This window comes from Phoca vitulina, unplaced genomic scaffold, assembly GCF_004348235.1.
Source record: "Phoca vitulina isolate PV1807 unplaced genomic scaffold, GSC_HSeal_1.0 scaffold11, whole genome shotgun sequence".
NCBI classification, from domain to species: Eukaryota; Metazoa; Chordata; class Mammalia; order Carnivora; family Phocidae; genus Phoca; species Phoca vitulina.
In genome coordinates, this window is record NW_022589714.1 from 13,629,578 (window position 1) to 13,647,236 (window position 17,659).

Below are 17,659 nucleotides of genomic sequence, written 5' to 3' on the forward strand. Positions count from 1 at the left end.
GTGCCTGACACACAGCAGGCATTTAATCAATGGTTGCCTGAGTTTTGAATGAATAAAATAGTTGTTAACCTCTAAACGTATTATCAAGGTTCTGGATTTTGTAAAAGGTGTCAACAGTCTGAGAAGTGGTTCTCAAATGGAAGAGAAACAACAATACTAATGGGTGTTTGAAAATATGGTGGGAAGTTGGCTTTGATACAATGACTGTGTGTGCATTTGGCAGGTAGTAGGTGGAGGCCAGGGATTCTAACCTCTCTGCACTAAGGGGAGAGGTAGGGAGGACAATTACAGGACAGCCCAGCACAATAAAGAACTTTTCCACCCAAAATGCAAATAGCAGTCCATCAACAATTACTGGAAGCAGAATTAGGGTGGAGGGATAAAAGAAACAAGGCAAGCAAATCAAAACAAGAAAATCAGAAAGGTAGGGGCAGGACTTGAGTACCTTTTAGAGTGCTCAGGAGGTCTCTGCTATGAGTGGGAAAGAAACTGTTTAGAAAACTGAGCCAAGCTAAAAACGCCTAAAAATGTCTCAATCAGAGCTTCTGGGGAATATGTACAAGCTGCAGAAGTGACCCCAAGCACTTTTTACAGTAAAAACAAACAGGATGCAAAATTTCTTTAAGATAAGAGATGCAAAGAAATCCCATGTTTGTGGGAGGCACCTGGGGCATGTTCCCAGAACTCCACATACACCCACCCACACACCCTTCACCTCCCACCCTCATACTGTCAGTGGGTGGCACTTTGGTAGAAACGCTACCTCAGGTCCTGAGCTGGGAACAGTTCATCAGAGATGAATAGCAGTACTAAGTTTGGAATACTGCGGGGGTAGTACCAGGATAGGAGCAAGAAAAAAAAACAAAGCATTTAAGGAAGGTGAAGATGTTTAAGAGAGTCCACCAAAAACAAACTTCAAGGTACAAAATACACGAAGTATGCAAAGTGGCAACATTAAGGCCATGTTTATTTCATTTATTAAATATTTACTGAAGACTTCTATATGCATCAGGCATTGTGCTAGGCCCAAAGGATAGAGATGAACAGAAGACATGGCTTGACCCTCATGAAGCTTATCATCTATCAGAGAAGAAGACATTAAACAAATGAACAATAATGGAAACTCATAGAACACTTAGAAGATAACGAGGAGGTCTATTTCAGATTGAAGTTATTGAAAGAGAACTTCCCTAAAGAAGTGGTATCTTCTGAGTTCTGAACAATGAATAGGAATTATATGATCTTTACAGAAATGCTTTCAGGGAAAGACCTCAGCCTGTACCCAGGCCCAAGGCAGGACCAAGCCTAGCACATTCCTGGAGCTGTAACAAGGGAAGGAAGTGCAGCTGCTGTCTTGGTGAGCTCAGAAGACATGAGATAAGGTTGATGACCGGCTGGGGACAGATTCCTTCAACCTTCTGCAGGAATTTGGGTTTTGATCTCATCAGACTGGGAAATCACTGGACAGTTTTAATCAGACATGAGCCAAGTTTTGTCTTAATTAAGATCACTGGTGGCAATGTGGAGAATTGGAGGGGGCAAGAAAAGGGGCAGGGAGACCTTTAGAGAAGACAGTGCAATGGTCAAGGTGAGAAATGATGGCAGCTTAGTTGGGAGTGACAGTAAGAGAAATAAGAAATATAGATGATATGAAGCACAGAGTCAAAAGATTTGGTAATGAATTGAATGTAGAGAGTGAGGAAGTGAGTGACAAGGATGACTCACTGGTATGAGCAACTGCAAGGGTGACAGAAGCTGTCATGTCCCAAAGTAGGTAAATTGGAAGGAAGAAGTTTCAGGAAAGGAAGGTCAAGGACTCAGTTTTGCACTCGTTCACCAGGATTGTCTGAGAGCCATCCTAGTGGAGATGTTTTATATTTGAATCTCCAACTCAGAAGTGCACTCTAGATCAGGGTGTGAATTTGGGAGTTCCAGACACCAGCAAAGAATATATAAAGACATAGCAATCACCTAGGAAAAGCATGTTTGTCTCAATCCATGAAGAACACACTATTAAATTCTCTGAAATCAAGTAAACATGATCCCATGGGAGAATAATTTTATTTCCAATACCTTTCCATCATATTTTACTTGGTAACCATTTTTTTTTCTGGTCTTTATTCTAACAAACTAATGTGCAAAAGAAACAATTCCCACCCCCCCATCCCCCCCCCAAAAAGACCTTAAGTGTTATGGCTCTATGTGCTTCACATTTAAAAGATGAACTATTCCCTTTCAGGATGCAGCAATAACTGCTTTTTGCTCATATGCTTTTCCTATTATTCCTGAGTTCAATAAAACGGTCACTAACAAATGTTTATCAGAAGTTCACTGTGGATCTATAACATATAGTATGTTAGTATAAGAAATGTTTGCAGTCTACTAGCACATCTATATTTTCATAACTGAAATCCTGCTGGCCTCATCATCACCTACAACATAAAATCCAAACCCTACACTGCGTATTCTTCCAGACCCTCTCTTGCCACACCCACATAACACAGCATGATTTCACAGTAATTTTTTTTTTTTAATTTTATTTATTTATTTGACAGAGAGAGAGCACAAGTAGGCAGAGTGGCAGGCAGAGGAAGAGAGAGAAGCAGGCTCCTCATTGAGCAAGGAGCCCAAAGCAGGACTTGATCCCAGGACCCTGGGATCATGACCTGAGCCAAAGGCAGACGCTTAACCGACTGAGCCACCCACGTGTCCCTCACAGTAAGTTCTTACACTGCTTCCCTCTGTTCTGCTTTTGCCCATCTGTTTCCTATGTCTGGGCAAAATGAAAATGCAGTGTTTCTTGTTCAAAAATTATTAAGAATTTCAAGACAGTGACAATATAGCATTAAACCAAGTACAGGGTCCCTCTATGCAATTGCATAGGTTGCAGGCCCATACACCCAGTCCTGGCCTCAGATTCCTGCCCCAGGGATAACAATAGTATCTACCTCATAACGTTGGTTGGGGACTACAATAATGTAACACAAAGAGAAGGTACCTGGCACATAGTAAACATTATGTAAGTGTGAGCTATATAGATGTATACAACAAAAGACACTCCATTGGGACTTTGGAGTCATTTTTTGAGTTAGAAAGAATCTTGTCTTCCAAATCTTAATTTTATAACATAAGTGTAATAAAAAAGAATACATGAAAAGTCCTCATATTTTGCATCTTTTATTCTTTACCCTCCTTCCATTTAAATCTTCTCCTAGTACAACTCAACACTCATCCCTTCCAGGTCATTGCCTCTTTGGATAATGCAAGGGAAAGGAAAGGTGTAGAGGTAGGATCTATATTTCAGTTTCTTTAGGAACTTATGAAAAGGATGAAAGCCTTAAAACCACTGGTCAAGGGGGTGCCTGCGTGGCTCATTCGTTGTCTGGCTTCAGCTCAGGTCATGATCCCCGGGTCCTGGGATCGAGCCCTGCATGGGGCTCCCTGCTCAGCGGGAAGCCTGCTTCTCCCTCTCCCACTCCCCCTGCTTTTCCCTCTCCCACTCCCCCTGCTTGTGTTCCCTCTCTCGCTGTCTCTCTCTGTCAAATAAATAAAATCTTAAAAAAAAAAACAAAAAAAAAAACACTGCTCAAACCTCATTCTAGGAAAGAGGTTCAGCAAGAAAACATCTTTGAGAAAAGTGTAATGGAAAATAACCCAGGCCCAACTAAATGGAATCTTCCCATTTCTGTCAACTGAAAGGAGAGAAATCAAAGGAAGGAAAGTCTCAAACATTGAGGTATGGCCCCGTAAGCCATTTTTGTGCCTAGATAGCCATCTTTACTTTGTGGGGGAACAAGCACTTGAACCCAGAATAAGAATAACACCATTTGATCTCACTCATACGTGGAATTTAAGAAAGAAAACAGATGAACATATGAGAAGGGGGAAAAGAAAAAAAAGGAGAGAGGGAAACAAGCCATAAGTGACACTTAATGATAGAGAAAAACAGGGTTGCAGGAGGGAGGTGGGTGGGGGATGGGCTAGATAGGTGATGGGTATTAAGGAGGGCACTTGTGATGAGCACTGGGTGTTGTATGTAGCTGATGAATCACTGAATTCTACTCCTGAAATGAATATTGTACTGTATGTTAACTAACAAAACTTTTTTAGATTTATTTATATGAGAGAGAGAGAGCACAAGTGGGGGTAGCAGCAGAGGGAAAGGGAGAAGCAGGCTCTCCTCTGAGCAGGGAGCCTGATGTGGGGCTGGATCCCAGGACCCCGGGATCATGACCCGAGTTGAAGGCAGGCGCCCAACCAACTGAGCCACCTAGGTGCCCCAACGAACAAAATTTAAATAAATTTTTTTTTAAAAAAGGAAAGAAAGAATATTAGAATTCATTATATCCAAGTTGATTATTTAAAAGTATCTTATGTCTGGATCTGACACTTCAGTACATTGGAAAAATATGAGAATTTACACAGAACAACCAGTTTGCTGAAGAAAGAAGGTGACGGTAGTCACATCACTGCAAGTCTCTAATTTCTTTAGAAATAGAAAATGATTTCAACTGAGTATTATATAAGACTGATGAAACACAGACCTATACCTCTGAAACCAAGAATACATTATATGTTAATTAAATGGATTAAAATTTAGAAAAATAAAAATTAAAAAAGAAAAAATGATTTTAAACATTGTCAGTATATCTTAAAAAGTAACATTTCTTGCAGATATTATATAAGAAATAGTAATAGACATGTCCCCTTTCCCAGACATTTTTTTAATGTCCTAAAATGGAAGAAGAGTGGCCAAAAATAGTAGCAATCATCATCATCATAGAGGTGTGATTTTCTTCCAAGGAGCTTAAAGTACTTGTTAAACATCATTTTATAATGATGCTTTTATCATTTATAATGATATAAGAAGGCAAATGGACTATTGAATTACTGGCATTACTATCATTATTTCGATAATGTAATAGCATCTGTAGTGAATTTTAAAATAGTTGAGAAAATCAAACATCTAAGAAATATAAAAAGGCACAAGCATTTCTCTTATTTTGACCCCTGAACTTCACTTTCTCTATAAAAATACCTGTGTGACTGAGTTCTGATAGTTCCTACTGTAAATTATGCCAGCCTGAGCTTAAGACAACATAACAATTTAGAGAATGAGTGGCAAATTGAAAATGTCACACTAACCTATTAGTCTGGATTCTCGATGTTGGTGACTCACAAATGGGGCAGTTATTTCAGTACTGGCATCTGTGACAAGTCCCACACCAGTTCTCCAGGCAAATTAGACTCTTTGGGAACAAACGCTTAGACAGAGCAATTTTTATCAGTCAGTTGTAATTAGTCATTAGTCCGTCACTACGGATGTTGAAGTCATTTATTGTATAGGGAGCAATGATGTCATCTGTCTGGGGCTCTGTTAGCACATCATCGCTAATACTTGTCAACTAATAAGTATTTGATCCTTCAAATGTGTGACTTTAGTAAAATTATTTGAAAGTGAGACAGACATAATCTTGCTATCAGTATGACAAAGTGTGTTAAAGACATGCTCCTTTAAAGAGGCAAAGTAGCTTTTGAACGTAGTTCTGCAGGACAGGGGCTTGGAATCAGATGGAATTACATGTCATTTCTGTCCCCCACTACTTAATAGCTGCGTGGACATGGACAAGCTAACTTTTCAAACCCTCCATCTTCTTGACCATACAGTTGTCATAATAACAGTTCCTACTTCATAGATTGCTGTAAGAAGTCAAGAAATAATCGATGAAAAATGCTGAATATCTATAAGCTGCCATAAATCTCATTATTTATAGATTAAAATTCATTTTATAGTATATTAGAGAGAATATAATGTCTAATATAACTTGGGAAAGGAGTAGGTTTAACATCACCTCAAAGATCAGTTATTATCAGAGTTGCCAGCCACTCTTACCAGAGCAGTTGTCTTTGAGGGGATTGTGAAGAATACACTCAGGAGTTCTGAGGTATTACTTGAGGCATGAAATGGGAGGTTGTGGGGAGGGGTGATAGGCTAGGTACATAAGAATTGGGAGGACCAACGCAGACTGACACAACCCTTCCCTCAGGTCCACCAGAGCATCTCAATGTCATCTGACAACACCTGTGGTTCCTCACTTTCTCTTACACTCACATCCAATCCATCAGCTCACTGTCAGAGCAACCTGCAAAATAAATCTAAAATTTGACCATGTCAGACCACCTCCAACTCCACCACTCAAATCTATACCACCATCATTTTCTGTTGTTCTCCCTCCGACTCCCAGCTCTCCCAACAAATCTGTTCTCAACAGCACAGCCATAGTGATCCTGTTGAAACCGAATTCTGATCTTGTCACTCCTGTACTCAAACCATTCCAATGGCTTTCCAAGTAATGTACAGTAAGATCCAAAATCATTTCCATGCACCTGCAAGGTCACCCCTACCTCTCCAATATCCTTCCATACCTACCACACTCCTTTACCCTCTCTGATCCAGCCACAACAGTCTCCTTGCTGCTCCTCCAACATATCAAGCACAGTCTTTTCTCAGGACCTTTGTACTCATGATGCCCCACTGTCCAGACCACTCTTCTGGATGGCATCCACATAGACACTTTCTTCAGAGGACTTTACCAGAGTTGCCTTCTCTGACTCTCTTCCATAAACTAGCTTCCCCACCACCACCAATTTCTTTCCCTTCACCTGCACTTATCACCACCACCAGACACTCTATTATTCAGTTTATTGTCTGATCCCCCCACTAAGATGTAAATTCTATATGAAGAGAAATTTCTTATTTTGTTCATTTTTGTATCCCAGTACACAATAGGTGCTTAACAGGACTTTATAATAGATTAGCAGAGTACAGGAAAAAGCAGTATCCTGGTAGACTCTTAGGATCTTGGCTTGTGGAAGGGAGAAGATAGGTACAACTCACTGACTGAGACTGGGAATCCAAGAAGAGAACCTGGTCAGAGATGTATTAGTTCTCTATTGCTGCTTAGCAAATTACCCCCAAAAGTAGAAACTTAAAACAGCAAGCACAGAGTTTCAGAGACATGGGAGCAAATTAGCTAGGTGGTGCTGGCACAGGTTTTCTACCTATTACAACCAAGCTACCAGTCAGGTCTGTAATCATCTCAGGGATCTACCGTGACTGATGAGTCCACTTCCAAGCTTACTTATGTGGTTGTTGGCAGGTCGTAGTTCCTCCTTAGCTGATGTCTGAAGGTTTCAGTACCTTGTAACAGAAGCCTCTCCACAGGACTACTCTCAACACAGCAGCTTACTCGGCCCCACTGCCCCTCCCTTCAGTGAGATATCCAAAAGAGAGAAAGCATAAGCAAGAGAAAGCTTTCAAGACAGAAGCCGCAGAATTTTCTAACCTAATAACAGAAGTGACATGCCACTGCGTCTGCCATATGGTATTGGTCACACAGATCAACCCTGGTACAATGTGAGAGGGGACCACACAAGTGGGTGAATACCAGGAAGTAGGGAACATTAGGGAACAGCCTGAAGGCTGGCCAGCCCAGGGAACAAATGGTGAGTTCATCAAAGAACAGGCTGACTTTGAAGGGCCTTTCAGATATTTAAAGGGAAATATCAGAGAGACAGTGGTGAAGGCAGTTCCAGTAAATGAGGACAGGTCAAGGGAACCAAGATAACATCCTAATTTAAGCGTGCTTCTATGATAATCACAACTTGTGATTCAAATTTATTATCTTGAAATCTCAAAAAAATTGAGATTAAAGTTGATCTACTTTCATGTTGTACCACTAATCTTGTTATTTCTGATGTATGAACTTTGAAGAATGTATATACTTATTAAAATTGAGGGAAATCTTCCACTCCGTAACTAATAACTATGTAATTAAATGGTACCACTATTAATTCATTCTAGTAACAACACTTAGTGGATTAAGGAATATTTATAAAGAATAAAATTAGAATACATAAAACCCATTTTACATCTATCCCACATCATTGTGAAGTTTCAGATCACCACACATAAAAACAAAAACACTTCTCTAACTGACTCAAGTCTTCTCTAGTACCCTGTATTTCAGAGGAAAAAAGAACAATCCCTCCAATTGTGCCCTTGATGCCACCTGGCCCCACCTTCTGTGAGGATGTGCTCATGAATGATCTCCCCACTTCTCATTTCTCTAATTACATGTTCTCATAGGACTTTTCCCCTCAGCTCATGAACATATTCATGCTCTCTTCTCAAACAACAACCCTTCCTTACCTCTTCCCTCACCAGCTATTTAATCTTACTTGCTTTCTTCCTTTCTCTTCCAAACTTTACAAGGAAAATACACTAGCAACTCCCTATGTTTTCCCCTCCATTTATTGAAATCCAACATACATTCTCATCGGCTCTACTGAAATCTCTCTCCCAAGGTTTCCGAGGCCTCCTAGCCATCAAATCCAGTGCTTTTTCTCACTTTAATCTCTCTCTGCGGCACTCAATTGTGTCAGAAGACTTCATGCATCAAATCCTCATTTCTAGTTTTCACTACAGACTCTTCTGTTCCCATTCCCTATCTCTCTGCTTTGTGGTAGCTACTCTGTCTCATGGCACCAGCCCAAATACAGGTTATCTCCCAAGGATTGATCCATAGGTTTCTTTTCTTCTTTCATGTTTTCTCCCTTGCCAGTTTCACCCAGGCTCATGACTTCAAATAACACCTGGATGTTGATAATTTCTACCTATCTGTTTATAGCTCTTATTTATCTCTCAAGCTCAGCCCCACATTTTTAACTATAACCCTACATTTTTTACTGAACTTAATATATTTCCTCTTTCATGGGACATCATCCTCCCGACACCCTAGGCTGAAAACATTTTCACATGGCTAGCACTTCACTTTTCTTTTATTGCCAACTTGTAGTCAATATTCATTCAGCCTTCATAACAGCTGTAACATTCATTACTTCTTTATTCTTACCACCACTGTCTTACTTTAGGCCTTTATGGCTTTTCATCTGCAACACTGGTGGAGTCTCCAAATTTCCCTCCATTTTTCCTTCCTCCACATTCTGTTTTATACATGGTGCCAGAACCTTCTAAAACATTTCTAGAAAGACCTTGATTAAGTCCCTATTACAAAATGAAGCCCAAACTCCTTATTCTGATATGTTATTCTCTCCATTAATGGATCTGGACTTAGATGTCACACCTGGATGTTGTGAGGCTCGATACCATTATCTAAAACAGCAAAAATAACTATTTGGCCTCTGATTAATGATCAAATTTTTTATCTGTTAAAGAAAAAAAATATTTGCAACACTTGCTAAAGAGGTAACAGGGGCTATCACAATAGGTATAGGGACAACTGCAATGGAGTTTTGCAGTACGGGAGAGAGATTGTGCTCCATTCTAAATACAACAAGAAAAAGTGAGAATCTATAGCCAAGGAGCAGGGTGGCCAACAAGTGTTGGTGAAGATGTGGAGAAAAAGGAACCCTCATGCACTGTTGGTGGGAATGCAAACTGGTACAGCCACTGTGGAAGACAGTATGAAGGTTCCTCAAAAAATTAAAAATAGAAATATCCTTGATATTTCAGTAATCAGACTACTGGGTATTTACCCAAAGAATACAAAAACACTAATTCATATGGATATATGCACCCTGATGTTTACTGCAGCATTACTTACAATAACCAAATTATGGAAGGAACCCAAGTGTCCATTAATGGATAATGGATAAAGAAGATGTGATACACACACACACACACACACATACACACACTGGAATATTATTCAGCCATAAAAAAACAATGAAATCTTGCCATTTGCAACAACATGGATGGAGCTAGAGAATATAATGCAAAGCGAAATAAGTCAGTCAGAAAAAGACAAATACATGATTTCACTCATATGTGGAATTTAAGAAACAAAACAAACAAAAGGAAAAAAAAACAGGAAAACCAAAAAACAGACTCTTAACTATAGAGAACAAACTACTGATGGTTACCAAAGGGGAGGTGGGTAGGGGGATGGATGAAATAAATGAAGGGGAGTAAGAGTACAGTTATTTTGAGTTCTATTTCCCATCTTGTAAGATGGTGGGTGAAAAACCTGAAAAGCTGGATAATAAGAAGAAACCTGAAGCCAAGAAGGCTGATGCTGGTGGCAAGGTTAAGAAGGGTTACCTCAAAGCTAAAATGCTAAAGGGGAAGCCCTACCGTAGCTGAAATCCTGTCCTAATCAGAGGAATTGGCAAATATTCCTGTTGGTTATGATTGGCTATGTAGTCAAGAAAGACCATGTACAAAAGACGTATTCAGCAGTTAAATCCAGGATTGAAAAGAAAAAGAAGGAGAAGGTTCTTGATACCGTCACAAAACCACCTGGTGACAAGAATGCTGGTACGTTTAAACTTCGCAAAATGCCTAGGTATTATCCTACTGAAGATGTGCCTCAAAAGCTGCTGAGCCACAGCAACAACCTTTCAGTCAGCATGTGAGAAAATTTTGAGCTAGCATCACCCCTGAGACCATTCTGATCATCCTCACTGGGCACCACAAAGGCAAGAGGGTGGTTTTCCTGAAGCAACCGAGCAGTGCCTTGCTACCCGTGACTGGACCTCTGGCCCTCGATCGAGTGCCTCTGCGTAGAACACACTAGAAATCTGTCATTGCCACTTCCACCAAAATTGATATTAGCAGTGTGAAAATCCCCAAACATCTCAAGAAGAAGCTGTGTAAACCCAGACACCAGGAAGGTGAGATCTTTGACACGGTCAAAGAGAAATATGAGATTACAGAGTAGCGCCAGGTTGATCAGGAAGCTGTGGACTTGCAAATTCTGCCAAAACTCAAAGCTGTTCCTCGGCTTCAGGGCTACCTCCACTCTGTTTTCTCTCACAAATGGAGTTTACCCTCACAAATTGGTGTTCTAAATTCCTTACAAAAAACCTAATTAAAAAACTGATACATTAAAAAAAAGTATAGTTATCTTGATAAATACTGAGTAATATATGGAGTTGCTGAATTACCATATTGTACACCTGAATCTAATATAACACTGTATATTAACTATACTGGGATTAAAATTAAAAAAAAAAAAAAAAAGATCAGGTCCTATATAAAAGAGTTCAAAGGAACCTGAGTAGAGTTTAGTTAAGGAATCTTTGTCAATCTCAGATGAGTTCAAATACTAGCAACCTAAACAAATGATCCCCAAGTCTCATTTTCATGAAGAACAAGAAATGGCTTTCAGTGAAAGATCTTCCATCAGCACATTTAATTATTGTTTATCTGCAAGAGGACTGGCTTTTCATCATCCAGTCAAAAGCAAAGGGTAATAATTCAACCACATAGCCAATTTGAAATGCATCCTGTTCTTAGTTTTGTAATGAAAATAAAATTTTAAACAATATGTAGGAATGTGCCATTAGACATATTCTTGTGCTCACAAAAGACAATTACCTACTAACAAAATATTGTTTATTTGATCAGTAGTAATACTTTATGAGTTAGTCTATGAATTTAGAGGTAAAATCATTGATAATTAAAGTCATCAATAATTTTCATGAGATAGAAATTCACAAAATTATGTAAATTATAATTGTACAGAATATTGGGTAATTCCATCCATGTCAGTATCAGATAACATACTAAAAGTTAAACACATTTATTTAAGGAGTATGAAACTCCAGCAAATCTGACAAGAAAACGTATCACACAAACCAAAGTATATTCCTTTTCCGCCTGACAGTATGCTAAAATAGAGAAAGGTTAGCAAACTGATTGATCATCCCCAACGCCCATTTTCTCATACTTCACATGTGGAATTCCCTCAGGCTCTCCAGGGTACTTTCATCTCCACCAGCCAAGTCTTGGTCCTTACATTCCTGCCTGTAGGCATGAGCCTAGTGGTAGTGGGTACAGAGCTGCTTTCTTAGTGTGGCTGCTTCCTAATATGACCCAGTTGGGTATCGAAGAAACATGCTTTGCTTATATAACCAAAAAAACCCACAAAAGTCTTTCTTTGACCACAATTCTTAATTAACATTCAGCAATTTTTTGTTACTAATATGTGTAAAACTTATACATCACATGTATCATGTTGACCTGAAAAGAAACATTTTACCAGAACATTCTTTGACAAGCACTGGTGGGTCATCCAGTAAAGATGTGTAGACATGGAATCAGAAGACCCAGTGTGAATCCCAGTGCTGCTAGTTTTCAGCTCAGTGACTCAGCATGTCACGTAGTCTCTTCAACTTTCAGTTTCCTCAGGAGTAAAACAGAGGTAACAATTCTCTCGGGTGATAGCTTTGATGTGAGTAAAAAGTGAGATAATACGCTGTGAAAACTGTAAGGCAATACAAAAAATAAGGCACTTTTTTTATGAGGGCTCATAAAAATCTCTCCTTAGCAAAACCAGACTCCTCAGGTCATATTCACATCTCTGGAAAACTGACATTTCTCAGGTTCAAAAAACCCCAGCTCCATGTGTCTCTGTATGAAACTGAAAAGCAGGTGCACTTTGATTGACTAATGACTGTATAACTGAAGAAAACTGAGCTAAAATAGGATTTGGGTAATATTAAATTGAAACTGAGCAATATTAGAGGCAAGAAATTCTGCTAGGTTTTCAGCTTAAGAAGCCAAAAATATGAAATAAAAATATGTATTTCTCTCAAAATCCCTACAGAGGCTGCATTTATTGGTGTCACCAGCCACATTCTAAAACCTATGGATCACTTGAGGGCCAAGTATAATCTACCTGGAAAGGAAGGAGAAAACCTTAATTTCTTCCTCTCCAAATCATCTCTTCTCTCATATAGCAACATCTTTCCTTCTCTTACGGCCATCTGAGAAGAGAAAGCCAATGGTGTATTCCCTATGTTCCAATAGTTTTTTTGTTCCAATAATTAATATACCTCTCTCTATGTTCTTCTTACATCAAACCACGTCCACTTATAATGATAGTGGATAACTTTGCAGGCTAGAAAGATCTTGTTTATATTTGCATATCCATCAAAAATACAAAGCATCATATATATATCATATATATTTATTGTACATATATATTATATATGACTAGTTGAAGTTAACCAAATATTTAGTCACTGAATATAGGACTATCCTGAAAGCACTGCTTTATCAATGATGGCCAAAATCTTAACACTTAAAAGATAGGACTCACTGTTGGACTATAATTACAGAAGACATTAGAAGCAGGGTTAGCATTAAGGAAAAGATGAAATTAAACTTTCAGCCCTTCCACTTCCCTCTCGTTCTTCCCCCACAGCACTTTCATGCTATTCCTGTGTTGCCCAGATACTCATATACCACACACACACACACACACACACATACACACACACACACACACACACACACACTCCTACCATGACCCTTGCTAAATGCCATAAGAATCTTTGTCCACCTCCTTTCAAACACAGCTCCTTTGGCACCACTTACTTGCCTTCTGATTATAGCAACTCCCACACAAATATAAAACAGAGTTACCCCCATTATTAATGTGAATATTTACCTTTAAATATATGGGCATATACATTTATATATAAATACTCAAAAAACTTTTAAATCGAAAATGCCAACTCTCTGATCGTTGCTTTAATGGATTGTAATAGTCTAAGTGCAAAAGAGATATGTAATGATAAGATGATAATAGGTAGATAGATGATAGACAGACAGACACAGCTAGATAGATGAATCAGCCAAAAGTCAAGTGCATATATGTCTGTGCATGTTTATAGGTATATGTGTTCCTATTTGGGGAAAGATACCCTTTAAATCACACTAGTCTAGACAGCCTCCTTGTCTATTATATGCGAGGTCAGCCATAAGAAGAAACAACAGTTTTCCCCCTGAATCATGTAAAACACCAAACAATGGACAAGACCTTTGCAAAATGCTTCTTACACTGCAAACTTGTGTCTTTCTTTAATCTTAGGTAAAAATGATTTCTAAAATTGGTTCTGAGCCCTCAAATCATTCATGATTGTAGCAGTCTATATTCTAAAGTCTCTTTTCAGATGTCTTTGTCTCTATGACAGTTTCACAGAAAAATCATTTCTTTTCCTTTTTTGAAAAAAAAGCTACTTGCTTCAACAAACTCCATTAGGGTTCTCTTTCAAAGATTATATGATTGGGAAATAATCTACAGTATTGAAATCTATCTATAGAAAATTATTACATTTAAGTCAATCATACAATATTTATGTTTTATGCAACCCTGGAAATCAAGGAAACAAGTATAACCTTAGTTTTATGATGAAGGAAAGCATACATACAACTTAAAGTGACAGAGCCAAACATAACCTATAACTAGTAGACCACTTGTAGAAGTATCTAATGCACATGAAATTCGGAGTCATGAGTTCTGTTCCTTTCCTCTCTATGGTTACTTCACAAAACAACCACTTCTGTTTTCTCCTAGCCGCTCTAGTGTTTGCCCTCCCTGCCTAGCAGGGACATGCTGAGAATCAAATGAGATAAGATATTTTAAAACACTGTATTGCAAGATGAAACACAGAGGGAGACAAACCATAAGAGACTCTTTTTTTTTTTTTTTTAAGATTTTATTTATTTATTTGAGAGAGAGAGACAGAGCACAAGCAGAGGGAGAAGTATGTTCCCCGCTGAGCAAGCAGCCCGATGTGGGACTTGATCCCAGGACCTGAGCTGGGAACATGACCTGAGCTGAAGGCAGATGCTTAACTGATGGAGTCACCCAGGCATCCCCCGATAAGAGACTCTTAACTCTAGGAAACAAACTGAGGGCTGCTGGAAGGAATGGGGTAACTGGGTGACAGGCATTAAGGAGGGCACATGATGTGATGAACACTGGGTGTTATATGCAACTGATGAATCACTGAACTCTACCTCCGAAACTAATAATACATTATATGTTAATTAACTGAATTTAAATAAAATTTTAAAAATAAAATAAAATACTGTATTGTTTCATTATTACTATTTAGGTAAATAACATTATAAATTACTTTTGGCTTTCCAGGAAAACAGAAACTTCCACCTTTATTATTAACTTCCAGAACTAAATATTTTGAGTAGCTTAAATTTTTTGACTTGCTGATAGAAATGCCAAACTATAGATATGAGGCATAAAGGCCTTGGTAATGATAGGATTTGTTAAGTAATTGCTTAAGATCTTACAAGTTTTAAGGCACAGTTTTTTTTTGTTTTGTGTTTGAACTCTTTCTTTTATTTTTAATTATGTTATGTTAATCACCATACATTACATCATTAGTTTTTGATGTAGTGTTCCATGATTCAGTGTTTGCATATAACACCCAGTGCTCCATTCAGTACGTGCCCTCTTTAATACCCATCACCAGGCTAACCCATCCCCCCACCCCCCTCTCCTCTAGAACCCTCAGTTTGTTTCTCAGAGTCCATAGTCTCTCATAGTTCATCTCCCCCTCTGATTCCCCCCTTCATTTTTCCCTTCCTATTATCTTCTTTTTTTTTAACATATAATGTATTGTTTGTTTCAGAGGTACAGGTCTGTGATTCAACAGTCTTACACAATTCACAGCACTCACCATAGCACATACCCTCCCCAAGGTCTATCACCCAGCCACCCCATCCCACCCACCCCTCACCACTCCAGCAACCCCTGGAAAACCTACAAAAATAAGTGTTTTGTGGTTTATCCAGGAATAATACAGAAAATATTGCTGTTATTTTTGGTGAAGAAAATCAATTTTGTATAGTTTATTTCAACCTAAATAAAATGTGAATTTTGTTTAAAAAAAAAAAAAAGACTTCCTCATATCAGTGAGATCATATGATACATGTCTTTCTCTGATTGACTTATTGCGCTCAGCATAATACCCTCCAGTTCCATCCACGTCGTTGCAAATGGTAAGATTTCATTCCTTTTGATGGCTGCATAATATTCCATTGTGTGTATATATACTACATCTTCTTTATCCATTCATCTGTCGATGGACATCTTGGCTTTTTCCATAGTTTGGCTATTGTGGACATTGCTGCTATAAACATCTGGGTGCATATACCCCTTCAGATCACTACATTTGTATCTTTGGGGTAAATATCCAGTAGTGCAGTTGCTGGGTTGTATGGTAGCTCTATTTTCAACTTTTTGAGGAACCTCCATACTGTTTTCCAGAGTGGCTGCACCAGCTTGCATTCGCACCAACAGTGTAGGAGGGTTCCCCTTTCTCCGCATCCCCGCCAACATCTGTCGTTTCCTGACTTGTTAATTTTAGCCATCCTGACTGGTGTGAGGTGGTATCTCATTGAGGTTTTGATTGGGATTTCCCTGATGCTGAGTGATGTTGAGCACTTTTTCATGTGTCTGTTGGCCATTTGGATGTCTTCTTTGGAAAATGTCTGTTCATGTCTTCTGCCCATTTCTTGATTGGATCATTTGTTCTTTGGGTGTTGAGTTTGATAAGTTCTTTATAGATTTTGGATACTAGCCCTTTATCTGATATGTCATTTGCAAATATCTTCTCCCATTCTGTCAGTTGTCTTTTGGTTTTGTTGATTGTTTCTTTTGCTCTGCAAAAGCTTTTGATCTTGCCCAGGGCCAGATGGCTTCCCAGGGGAATTCTACCAAACATTTAAAGAAGAATTAATACCTAGTCTTCTGAAACTGTTCCAAAAAATAGAAATGGAAGGAAAACTTCCAAACTCGTTTTATGAGGCCACCATTACCTTGACCCCAAAACCAGACAAAGACCCCATCAAAAAGGAGAATTACAGACCAATATCCCTGATAAACATGGATGCAAAAATTCTCACCAAAATACTAGCCAATAGGATCCAACAGTACATTAAAAGGATTATTCACCACGACCAAGTGGCATTTATTCCTGCGCTGCAAGTTTGGTTCAACATCCGCAAATCAATCAATGTGATACAATACATTAATAAAAGAAAGAACAAGAACCATACGATCCTCTCAATAGATGCAGAAAAAGCATTTGACAAAGTACAGCATCCTTTCTTGATCAAAACTCTTCAGAGTATAGGCATAGAGGGTACATACCTCAATATCATAAAAGCCATCTCTGAAAAACCCACAGCAAATATCATTCTCAATGGGGAAAAACTGAGAGCTTCCCCCTAAGGTCAGGAACACGGCAGGGATGTCCACTATCACCACTGCTATTCAACATAGTATTGGAAATCCTAGCCACAGCAATCAGACAACAAAAAGAAATAAAAGGCATCCAAATCAGCAAAGAAGAAGTCAAACTCTCACTCTTTGCAGATGATATGATACTTTATGTGGAAAACCAAAAAGACTCCACTCCAAAACTGCTAGAACTCATACAGGAATTCAGTAAAGTGGCAGAATATAAAATCAATGCATAGAAATCAGTGGCATTCCTATACACCAACAAGACAGAAGAAAGAGAAATTAAGGAGTCGATCCCATTTACAATTGCACCCAAAACCATAAGGTACCCAGGAATAAATCTAACCAAAGAGGCAAAGGATCTGTACTCAGAAAACTATAAAATACTCATGGAAGAAATTGAGGAAGACACAAAGAAATGGAAAAACGTTCCATGCTCATGGATTGGAAGAACAAATATTGCGAAGATGTCAATGCTACCTAGAGCAATCTACACATTCAATGCAATCCCCATCAAAATACCATCCACTTTTTTCAAAGAAAGGGAACAAATAATCCTAAAATTTGTATGGAACCAG

The 17,659-nt window shown here is 38.7% G+C and overlaps 1 pseudogene; it reads left to right on the forward strand.

The window, feature by feature from the left end:
* Nucleotides 1–10,033: 10,033 nt before the first annotated feature.
* LOC116635380 lies at nucleotides 10,034–10,872 on the forward strand (annotated as a pseudogene).
* The last annotated feature ends 6,787 nt before the right edge of the window (nucleotides 10,873–17,659 follow it).